Source organism: Gallinula chloropus, assembly GCF_964237585.1.
Source record: "Gallinula chloropus genome assembly, chromosome: 12".
Taxonomy (NCBI): Eukaryota; Metazoa; Chordata; class Aves; order Gruiformes; family Rallidae; genus Gallinula; species Gallinula chloropus.
In genome coordinates this window covers 76805-87434 of record NC_140097.1, presented here as the reverse complement: position 1 = coordinate 87434, position 10630 = coordinate 76805, and the positions used below count along the sequence as shown (strand labels likewise).

At 56.4% G+C, this 10630-nt stretch overlaps 1 long non-coding RNA gene across 1 annotated transcript; it reads left to right on the top strand.

Annotated features, from left to right (window-relative positions):
• The first annotated feature begins 4867 nt into the window (after positions 1-4867).
• On the top strand, positions 4868-7472 carry LOC311196087. The gene is made up of 3 exons (XR_014617554.1): positions 4868-5426; positions 6200-6296; positions 7146-7472. It is a non-coding gene; the product is annotated as an uncharacterized lncRNA (long non-coding RNA).
• The last annotated feature ends 3158 nt before the right edge of the window (positions 7473-10630 follow it).

Genomic DNA, 10630 nt, shown 5'->3' with positions numbered 1-10630 from the left:
TCTGGGTTTTTTGGGGGGTCTCTTTGTGGGCTTTGGGGAGTTGGGGGGCCCTAAGGGCCTTTTTAGGGGATCGTGGGGGGCTCTTTGGGGGGGTGTGTCTCTGAGGGGTTCTGGGGGGGTCTCTCTAGGGTCTATTTTTGGGGTGTTGGGGGTTCCTTCGGGGGTCTTCTAGGGGGTCAGGGGCCATGGTGGGGTTCGAGGGCTCTCAGAGGGGTCGCAGTAGGGTTGGGAGGGGGGTTGAATTCGCTGGAGGAGATGGGGGGTTGTTAATGAGCGCAGGTCAGCGGCAGAGGGGTAATTAGTGGGGCAGGGGGAGCCGAAAAGGGCCGAGCAGAGGCGGAGAGATACGAGCGGAGGCGGAGAGATACGAGCGGAGGCGGAGAGATACGAGCGGAGGCGGAGAGATACGAGCACTGGCGGAAAGGCCCGAGCACTGGCGGAAAGGCCCGAGCGGGGATTCGAACACGGGGGTCCTCGGTGCTGCCGCCTTGCGGACACGCAGCGGTACTGCGCCCGGGTGGCGCAGCGCACGGAAGCCGCCGCGTTCTGCTGCCTCCGTGCACACTCGCCGCGTTCCTGCGCGGGTGCGCGCAGAGCCCGCTGCGTGCGGACTGCGGCCGGGCGGCGCAGCGCGAGCGGCAGGGCGCTTTAACGAGGGACGCCGCCATTGCGGGGCGGCCGCTCCCTCCCGGTGAGGGGGGGGTTCCTTCGCCCGTCGCGGGGTCGGCCGGGGCACTGTCAGGTCCGGGGAACCCTCGAAGGTGATGGGACTCCCTCGGGGGGGGTCAGATTTTGGGAGGAGGGGCGCACGTGGCGGGGGCACTGTTAGGTGCGGGCATTCGAAGACGGGGGGAGGTCGCCCATCCGGGCGCTGACCGAACTGGTCCCTGCTTAGCTTCCCGAACGGGGCAGCTGTGCTGTGTAGCCCCCCCCCAAGCTCGCGCCCCCAAACGTGGGCCCGGAAGCCCCCCGGCGGCCATTTTTCCGTCGGAGCCGCACGGAGATGGGCGCCGCCATGCTCGGAAGCCCCCCGGCCGCCTTTTAACCGCCGCAGCCGCACGGAGATGGGCGCCGCCATGCCCGGAAGCCCCCCGGCGGCCATTTTTCCGCCGTAGCCGCACGGAGATGGGCGCCGCCATGCCCGGAAGCCCCCCGGCCGCCTTTTAACCGCCGAAGCCGCACGGAGATGGGCGCCGCCATGCCCGGAAGCCCCCCGGCGGCCATTTTTCCGCCGGAGCCGCACGGAGATGGGCGCCGCCATGCCCGTAAGCCCCTCGGTCGCCATTTAACCGCCGGAGCCGTACGGAGATGGGCGCCGCCATGCCCGGAAGTCCTCCGGCGGCCATTTTTCCGCCGGAGCCGCACTGTAATGTTTCCCGGCATGCCCCGCTCCCTTGCGGGGGAGTATATCCCGGCATGCCCCGCTCCTTTCCGGGGCAGTATATCCCGGCATGCCCCGCTCCTTTCCGGGCAGTATAACCGCGGAGCTGCCACGAGGAGCCTGGCCGTGCTTTCCGGGGCGATGAGGGGGCCCGTCGGGATGCCGGCGCTCCCTCCCGGTGAGGCTCCGGTTCCGCCGCCCGTCGCGGGGTCGGCCGGGGCCGGGCGGTCGGCGGGTCGCGGCGCGAGTGGTCGCGGCGGGCCGGGGGTCGGTGCGGGGCGCGCGGGCGGCGAGGCGCCGCGCCTTCCACCCCCCCCCAGCCGCGGCCGGCCTTCTGCCGGCGCCGGTCCGTGCCGGGACGTGTCTCCGCGGCGTCCGGCGGGGTGTCTGGGCCGGGAGGGGGGGCTCCGCGCCGCGCGGGCAGTGCGCGGAGGGGGTCGCGGCGGGGGCTTGGGGGTGCGGCCGGGCCAGAGCTCCCGTTCCCCGAGCAGCCGGCACGGGAGACACGGGGCACCGAAGGGGCCGGCGGGGCGGGGCGCGACTGGACTCTTCCGGTCAGTCTGAGCGTGTCCGGGCCGCGGGGCTGGCAGGTTTGGGGGGATTTGGGGGTTTGCGTGGGTCTGTGTCTCTCTCTAGTTGCGGCTTGTGGGTTTTCTGTCTCGCGGGGCTGTTTTGGCAGAGGAGGGCTTAGGGCTTCTCTTGTGGCTGCTGTGGCGTTCAGTGGTTATCGGGGGTTCTTGTGGTGTCTGGGGTTTCCGGGTTTGCTGGTTTCTTCGGCTCGGTGGTTATTTTGCTCTGGTCTTTTGTTGGTTTTCTGGTTTGGGTTTCTTTTGTGGTTTTAATTGGGTTTTTGGGGGTTCCGTGGCTCGCAGGGTTTCTATAATTTTTTTATGGTAAATGAAAATGGAGCACAGGTTCTGCTCTGCCTTTTGTTTCCTTGTCAGCCTTTGTTGCCCTTGTGAAATGTCCAAGCCCATTGGAGACATTACTGTTTGGCTTGCTATTTGAGCTTTCTTCTTGGATACCTTGTACCCATTAAGTCCCCAAAAGTTTAAGAGTTGGGTGGTTACCCATCCAGAACCTGTTGTCCTTCTTGTGAGTCTTGGTCCTTCCCAGCCCTCCACTGACCCCTGCCCTTTCTTACTACTCCTCTGATTTTTTTTTTTTTTTCCCCTTGCCTGTACTTCTCTATTCTACTGTCCTGCTCCCTTTTCTTCTCTCCCTTTCCCTTTCTTCATCTCCCTCTCCCTTTTCTTTTTCTCTCTGTGCTTTTTTCCTGCTTTCTCTTCCTCCTTTTTTCGTCTTCCGTCTCTGTCCTGCAGGCCACTGCAGTTACTTTCCTTTTCCATCTCTTTGTCGTGATCTGCACCTGTCTTGTTTTCTCCAACAATTTCTCTAGCCTGTTGTCTGGTGTTCTTTTTTTTTTTTTTTTCATTCTATATCTCACTGTCCCAGGCAGCAAGCTGGCCCTTGAATATGCTTTATTCTCCATAAATGCAGGTGCTGTTGGCAGCAGTTCATGAAACGAGGGGCATCTCCAGCAGATCCTGCAGAAGACAGAGTTGCTGCCTGAGGAGAGCACGCCTCAAAGTGTGCATCGTCAGATTTGCGCTCGCTAGAGAGTATGGGACGAAGCTGGCATTGGCGTCCTGTCCAGCCAGTGTCAGGTGACACCCACTTTGCTGCGCACTGGTTACAGGAGGATCTAGAGTAATACAGATGTACTTCTCAGCGAAGGCAGCGAAGCAACACTTTCCTTTCAAACGGTGAGGCTGGTAAGGAAAGCGCAGTTTGTCTCTGACTGTCTCTATTCCCTTTGTCTCAGGGAGGCTGAATGAAAATGATGACTTCTTGACTGTGTTATCACACTGGGTGAGTAGGTGTGACATGCTGGAGCTGGATACTGAAGTTGAGTACGTGGTGGAATCGATGGATCTGTGTTTTCTGCATGGAGAAGGTAACCTGTCATTCGTTTATTTTTCTTAAAATGAAGCAAAGGACTAGGGAAGGTGGGCTCTTCTTCACAGCGCAGATTTTGATGACATTGTTGGAGTAGAAATCCATCCAAGGGTGGTCCTAAAGTTGGCAACATCAGTAGCATAACAAGAGAGTCTCATGGTTCCACTGTAAAGTGGAAGTACAGAAAGCTGTTCAGCTCGCAGAGTGCAGGCCTGTGTGACCTGGGAATCTACTGATGGACTCTGCCTTATGAGGTGAGATATTTTCGATCGAGCAGGGGGAGTCATCGTGACTTAACAATGTGGTAGCTACACTTGTGATGGGCTCCTGCAGTTTTATCAGCTATCGGACCCCGGAAGGCCTTCATCCTCCCTCCGTCTCTAGGATGAAAAGGCAAAAAATGCCATATTGTGAGGATGATTGAGTACAATTTTCTGCCGCTCCATAAATAACTTTGATACTTAGTATATGTTAGGAGTGCTTGTGGGAGCTTCAGCCTCTTCTCGAAGCAGTCCCGTCTGTCTAAAGCGCGTGCTTTTAAAAACATCTGTGTGTTACATACATTAGGAACTAAAACTGCAGCTTGATTTTCCTCCTCTAGGGCTGATTTTTCATAATTGCTTCACACCGGTAACAGAAACGGATAGGCCCTGTTTCGTCAGGGTCAGTCCTGACCTCGTTTAAATGCTGCTGCAAAGCTTCAGTGTTTCAGTTTGCAAGCTGTAAAAATACGTTGTTAAAGATAAGAGTGCTTCTTGGAACTTAAGTGGTAGAACCGCCTTCTCAATGGTAGCTTTTGCTGGCTTGCTTTTGTGCAATGTACATCTTTGCCATTGTGATTTAGCGTGCCTGATTGGTTTAGCATACAGACATTGGCACCCGCTGAGTTGATAAACAGGTCTTTCTCACTGTGCCATTTTTCCACTTCCTTTAATTGTATCTTTTTCAGTCTGTAACCACAGTTAATGTCTTTTTTTTTTAAAAAAAGCACGCTACAGCAGCTTGCTTTGTTCATGTGTTCAAAAGATGTTTGTGGTTGCTTTTCCCCCAGTTGTTGCTTGGTTTTTTTTCCTCTTTAAATGCTTTCTGAAAGGTAGAACTGCATTTCCTTGTAGGGTGCACTTAGACTTTTTCCATGTTATCGGAGTTGTAAGAACATGTCAGTTTCAACACAGAAAAAAGGTCCAGCTTTTGCCACGAGGCTTTTGCCATTAGGGTTTAGCCTAATGTTGCCGAGGAAGCTTTCTTTCTGCTTCCCTCTAAGCCTTACTGTAAAAAAGAAAAAAAGCTGTCATGGGAAAGCCGGTTAAATCGGGCTCGGACCCCAGATTGTCACCGGTTTAATGCAATGAAAGTGTCCTGACTGGACTGAAGCACCCTAAAACACTTTGCGTGCTGCAGCATAAGAATGCAGATGGCTTATCACGCAGTAACTTGGGGATCAGCACCGTTTGCTGCCACTGGCAGAGGCTTTTTTCTTATTCCTTCTGACTGACACGGCGATAGGAGGTGCCTGTTTTGTGGCAGTAGTGCAGCAGCACCATCTCTCGACCCTGCTGCCTCAGACATTGCTTAGCCTCACTGCATTTTGTTTCCTGGTTTTGCTCGGCAGGACAAGTCCTGTTTGGCTGTAATTGCAGGGTTAGAGTGTAATATGAGGAAAGGAGGGTGTTGGCTTAGGAATTTCTGTTCCGCTTGCCACAGTTTTGCCACCAGTATTGCAGTTGGCGAGGTGGCTGTCGGGCGTGGGAATCGCGGGGGTGAGTCTCAGTGTGGGGACAGGTTTGTTGCTGACGCTTCAGCTGTTGGGGTTTTTGAGTTGCTGATGTGTGTTTTCTCATTCTACAGAACCACCTTCATGTTGCGTTCCAGGGAGTGTACTGTGGATGTACAGGAAAGATCTTTCCTGGTGAGACTGTCTATAAGCACCGAAGATGTTCGCCAGCTCTGCGCTGAGAAGTTCGAGGTGGACAAGCCGGCAGAGTGCAGCCCGTTTCTTGTTGTCGACGACACCTGGCAGCAGCTGACGGAGCATACCTGCCCTCGGGAAATGAAGGCTGAGTTGCACAGCTGTCCCCAACCCCAGGTCTTCCACTTTGTCTACAAATGTGTTAACAGAGATCTGTGTGGTGCCATTTGTCACAATGATGACTCCACGTTTTAAAAGCAGCAGCTCGTCGTTGGATTTCTGTTCCTCTTGTTAACGGCTGAAAACATCTTTGTTGGCTGGCATTCCTTAGGAGCCGAGACTGGTCTTAAACCAGGATTGCCCAGTAAAAATCCCTTAGCCACATCAGGCATAGCTTAGAAAACCCCATGTAAATCGTGCACAGGGCCGGTTATGCAGACTATTCCACCAGCGTGTTTGAGCGAACAGCCACAAGACTCTGCTGCAGCATATCATATCGTGGCCCTCGGCAGGTTGTCTGCTGTGGTGTGCAAATGTCTTATTTTTTTTTGCACCTGGCCTCTAGCCACATGTCATTTTGATTTATATATGTGTATGCTAGACAAGCATTGCAGTAAACTGGCTGGTGTTAGCTTGGGTTCGACTTGTCCCATTCAGGGCATCAGTTAACTCAGAATTACCTGGATGATTGATTGCATTCTTCCCTGTTTTTTTTTTTTTTTTGTTTTTGTTTTTTTTAATTACAGAAAATTGTGGGGGTTTATTATAGACATCTTGCAGCAGTTGCAGGTAGACTGTCAGGGTCGTCTTCTAAAAATATTTTTTCAGCTGTAAAGAATTCTGTAATTATGCATGTGATTTTAACATTCAATATACAAGAATAAGTCTCTTTCGGGTTTTGGCGTATTGCATTTAAGGTCTCTATGGTTTCTCCTCTTTTCCTGTTACAGGTGAGTTCTTGGGAGCTTGTGGTACCTGTAAGAAGGTCGTAGTATTGGCGCTGGTGATTTCATTGCCTTTATCTGAACTGGATGTACTGTTACCTGGGTTAGTGTTTCTATCCATTGGTTTAGACAGCCTTGTGGGTAGGAAGAGGAAGTTGAAAGAAAAGGATGTAGAGAAGGGGCAGAGAAAGAACGCAGAGAACCGAGTTTAGGATTAAAATGTGTTAGTCTGTCTGCTGGTGCAGGCTCCTCTCAGAAAATGAGCCAAGGAGGTTGGTAAGGTGTTTGTAGTTTTACTGATTTTTTTTTTTTTTTCTGGTTTTTGTGGCTATAGGGGTTGGGTGGGTTGGTTTTTTTACAGGCTCTGGGATTTGTGGGGTTAGTGTGGGCTTGTGAGGATTTTCTGTTGGTTTGTTTTTTTTAACTGGGGTTCTAAGGGGGGGTTTTGGTTCTCTGCCTTTTGAAGGCTTTGGGGTTCTGTGGGTTGCGGGTTTGGGGGAGGGCTAGGGGCTTCTGTGGTGTTTTGAGTTCCCGCAGCTTTTTCTTGTGGGGTCTGGGGTTTGTGTGTGTCTTTAATGGGGGTTTGTGGCTTCTTTGGTTTTTGGGCTTTGTGGGGGTTTCTAGTTTGTGGGAATTCTTTGGGTATTTTGGTTTGGTTTTTCTTAGGCTGAGAGGCTTTAGGAGGAAAGCCTGTTCTGAGCGTGGTGTTCTCCTTGTAACAGAAGCAGGGTCTCACTGTGGCATGCCAGCTGTCGTGGCTAACAAGGGAGCTTTTTTGTTTTGTGTTGTTATAAATATTACAAGAGTTCCACTTTGTAAAATGCTTTTGTGATGAGTTCAGGCTACGTCTTGCATCCATTGAAAGCAGTATTTACTGGGGCTGAGTCTTCCTGTTTGGAGCTGAGGAAGGAAGTATGGATTGAATAACAATGTATTGGTTTTTGACCTGCAGATGGTGGAAGAAAGTGAGGAAAGACTAACAGAAGAGCAGATTGAGTCACTTCTCCAGGCAGTCTACCAGTCTTCTTCCAGGGGATCCAGAAGAACAGCCAAGAGACTTGGCAATGTTGGCTGAAGACGAAGGTGACCAAACCTTGGAGGCATCTCAGCCCAAAGCTGGCAACGGTTTCGACAGAGGAGAACCGGCTAACAATTTTCTGGGTTATACTTGGCAGCAGTTTACTGTTGTATTGGACATTGTTGTAAAATGCCTTAGAATTTTTATTATTCAGAGGTGATGAGGGAACCAGTTGTTTCCAAGAAAGCGTGGCCAAGGCCACTGTTGTTGTGGCATCTTTCCATCGATGGGGCTGGCAGCAGCTGAGTCAGGGCGGTTGGCTCTTTTTGGGGGACTATGGGGTCTTTACAGGGTCTCTTTTTGGTGGGGTCTAGGGCTTTTGGGGGGGGTTCTCTAAGGGGGGGTGTGGGGTTCTTTGAGGGGATCTTTATGGGGTCTCATTTTGGGGGGGATGTGAGGGGCTTGGGGGCGTCTTTAAGGAGTCTCAGGTTTTTTGGGGGGTGGTTAGGGTTCTTTATGGGGTCTGTTTGGGGGGTCTGGGTTTTTTGGGGGGTCGCTTTGGGGAGTTGGGGGGCCCTAAGGGCCTTTTTAGGGGATCGTGGGGGGGCTCTTTGGGGGGGGGGGGTGTCTCTGAGGGGTTCTGGGGGGGTCTCTCTAGGGTCTATTTTTGGGGTGTTGGGGGTTCCTTCGGGGGTCTTCTAGGGGGTCAGGGGCCATGGTGGGGTTCGAGGGCTCTCAGAGGGGTCGCAGTAGGGTTGGGAGGGGGGTTGAATTCGCTGGAGGAGATGGGGGGTTGTTAATGAGCGCAGGTCAGCGGCAGACGGGTAATTAGTGGGGCAGGGGGAGCCGAAAAGGGCCGAGCAGAGGCGGAGAGATACGAGCAGAGGCGGAGAGATACGAGCAGAGGCGGAGAGATACGAGCACTGGCGGAAAGGCCCGAGCGGGGATTCGAACACGGGGGTCCTCGGTGCTGCCGCCTTGCGGACACGCAGCGGTACTGCGCCCGGGTGGCGCAGCGCACGGAAGCCGCCGCGTTCTGCTGCCTCCGTGCACACTCGCCGCGTTCCTGCGCGGGTGCGCGCAGAGCCCGCTGCGTGCGGACTGCGGCCGGGCGGCGCAGCGCGAGCGGCAGGGCGCTTTAACGAGGGACGCCGCCATTGCGGGGCGGCCGCTCCCTCCCGGTGAGGGGGGGGTTCCGCCGCCCGTCGCGGGGTCGGCCGGGGCACTGTAAGGTCACCGGACGCTCCCTCCCGGAGAGGCGCCGGTACCCCCCCCCCCGCCCTCGCGGGATCGCTCGGTGCTGCCGCCTTGCGGACACGCAGCGGTACTGCGCCCGGGTGGCGCAGCGCACGGAAGCCGCAGCGCTCCGAAAGTTCCCTCCCGGTGAGGCGGGGTTTCCTTCGCCCGTCGCGGGGTCGGCCGGGGCACTGTCAGGTCCGGGGAACCCTCGAAGGTGATGGGACTCCCTCGGGGGGGGTCAGATTTTGGGAGGAGGGGCGCACGTGGCGGGGGCACTGTTAGGTGCGGGCATTCGAAGACGGGGGGAGGTCGCCCATCCGGGCGCTGACCGAACTGGTCCCTGCTTAGCTTCCCGAACGGGGCAGCTGTGCTGTGTAGCCCCCCCCCAAGCTCGCGCCCCCAAACGTGGGCCCGGAAGCCCCCCGGCGGCCATTTTTCCGTCGGAGCCGCACGGAGATGGGCGCCGCCATGCTCGGAAGCCCCCCGGCCGCCTTTTAACCGCCGCAGCCGCACGGAGATGGGCGCCGCCATGCCCGGAAGCCCCCCGGCGGCCATTTTTCCGCCGTAGCCGCACGGAGATGGGCGCCGCCATGCCCGGAAGCCCCCCGGCCGCCTTTTAACCGCCGAAGCCGCACGGAGATGGGCGCCGCCATGCCCGGAAGCCCCCCGGCGGCCATTTTTCCGCCGGAGCCGCACGGAGATGGGCGCCGCCATGCCCGTAAGCCCCTCGGTCGCCATTTAACCGCCGGAGCCGTACGGAGATGGGCGCCGCCATGCCCGGAAGTCCTCCGGCGGCCATTTTTCCGCCGGAGCCGCACTGTAATGTTTCCCGGCATGCCCCGCTCCCTTGCGGGGGAGTATATCCCGGCATGCCCCGCTCCTTTCCGGGGCAGTATATCCCGGCATGCCCCGCTCCTTTCCGGGCAGTATAACCGCGGAGCTGCCACGAGGAGCCTGGCCGTGCTTTCCGGGGCGATGAGGGGGCCCGTCGGGATGCCGGCGCTCCCTCCCGGTGAGGCTCCGGTTCCGCCGCCCGTCGCGGGGTCGGCCGGGGCCGGGCGGTCGGCGGGTCGCGGCGCGAGTGGTCGCGGCGGGCCGGGGGTCGGTGCGGGGCGCGCGGGCGGCGAGGCGCCGCGCCTTCCACCCCCCCCCAGCCGCGGCCGGCCTTCTGCCGGCGCCGGTCCGTGCCGGGACGTGTCTCCGCGGCGTCCGGCGGGGTGTCTGGGCCGGGAGGGGGGGCTCCGCGCCGCGCGGGCAGTGCGCGGAGGGGGTCGCGGCGGGGGCTTGGGGGTGCGGCCGGGCCAGAGCTCCCGTTCCCCGAGCAGCCGGCACGGGAGACACGGGGCACCGAAGGGGCCGGCGGGGCGGGGCGCGACTGGACTCTTCCGGTCAGTCTGAGCGTGTCCGGGCCGCGGGGCTGGCAGGTTTGGGGGGATTTGGGGGTTTGCGTGGGTCTGTGTCTCTCTCTAGTTGCGGCTTGTGGGTTTTCTGTCTCGCGGGGCTGTTTTGGCAGAGGAGGGCTTAGGGCTTCTCTTGTGGCTGCTGTGGCGTTCAGTGGTTATCGGGGGTTCTTGTGGTGTCTGGGGTTTCCGGGTTTGCTGGTTTCTTCGGCTCGGTGGTTATTTTGCTCTGGTCTTTTGTTGGTTTTCTGGTTTGGGTTTCTTTTGTGGTTTTAATTGGGTTTTTGGGGGTTCCGTGGCTCGCAGGGTTTCTATAATTTTTTTATGGTAAATGAAAATGGAGCACAGGTTCTGCTCTGCCTTTTGTTTCCTTGTCAGCCTTTGTTGCCCTTGTGAAATGTCCAAGCCCATTGGAGACATTACTGTTTGGCTTGCTATTTGAGCTTTCTTCTTGGATACCTTGTACCCATTAAGTCCCCAAAAGTTTAAGAGTTGGGTGGTTACCCATCCAGAACCTGTTGTCCTTCTTGTGAGTCTTGGTCCTTCCCAGCCCTCCACTGACCCCTGCCCTTTCTTACTACTCCTCTGATTTTTTTTTTTTTTTCCCCTTGCCTGTACTTCTCTATTCTACTGTCCTGCTCCCTTTTCTTCTCTCCCTTTCCCTTTCTTCATCTCCCTCTCCCTTTTCTTTTTCTCTCTGTGCTTTTTTCCTGCTTTCTCTTCCTCCTTTTTTCGTCTTCCGTCTCTGTCCTGCAGGCCACTGCAGTTACTTTCCTTTTC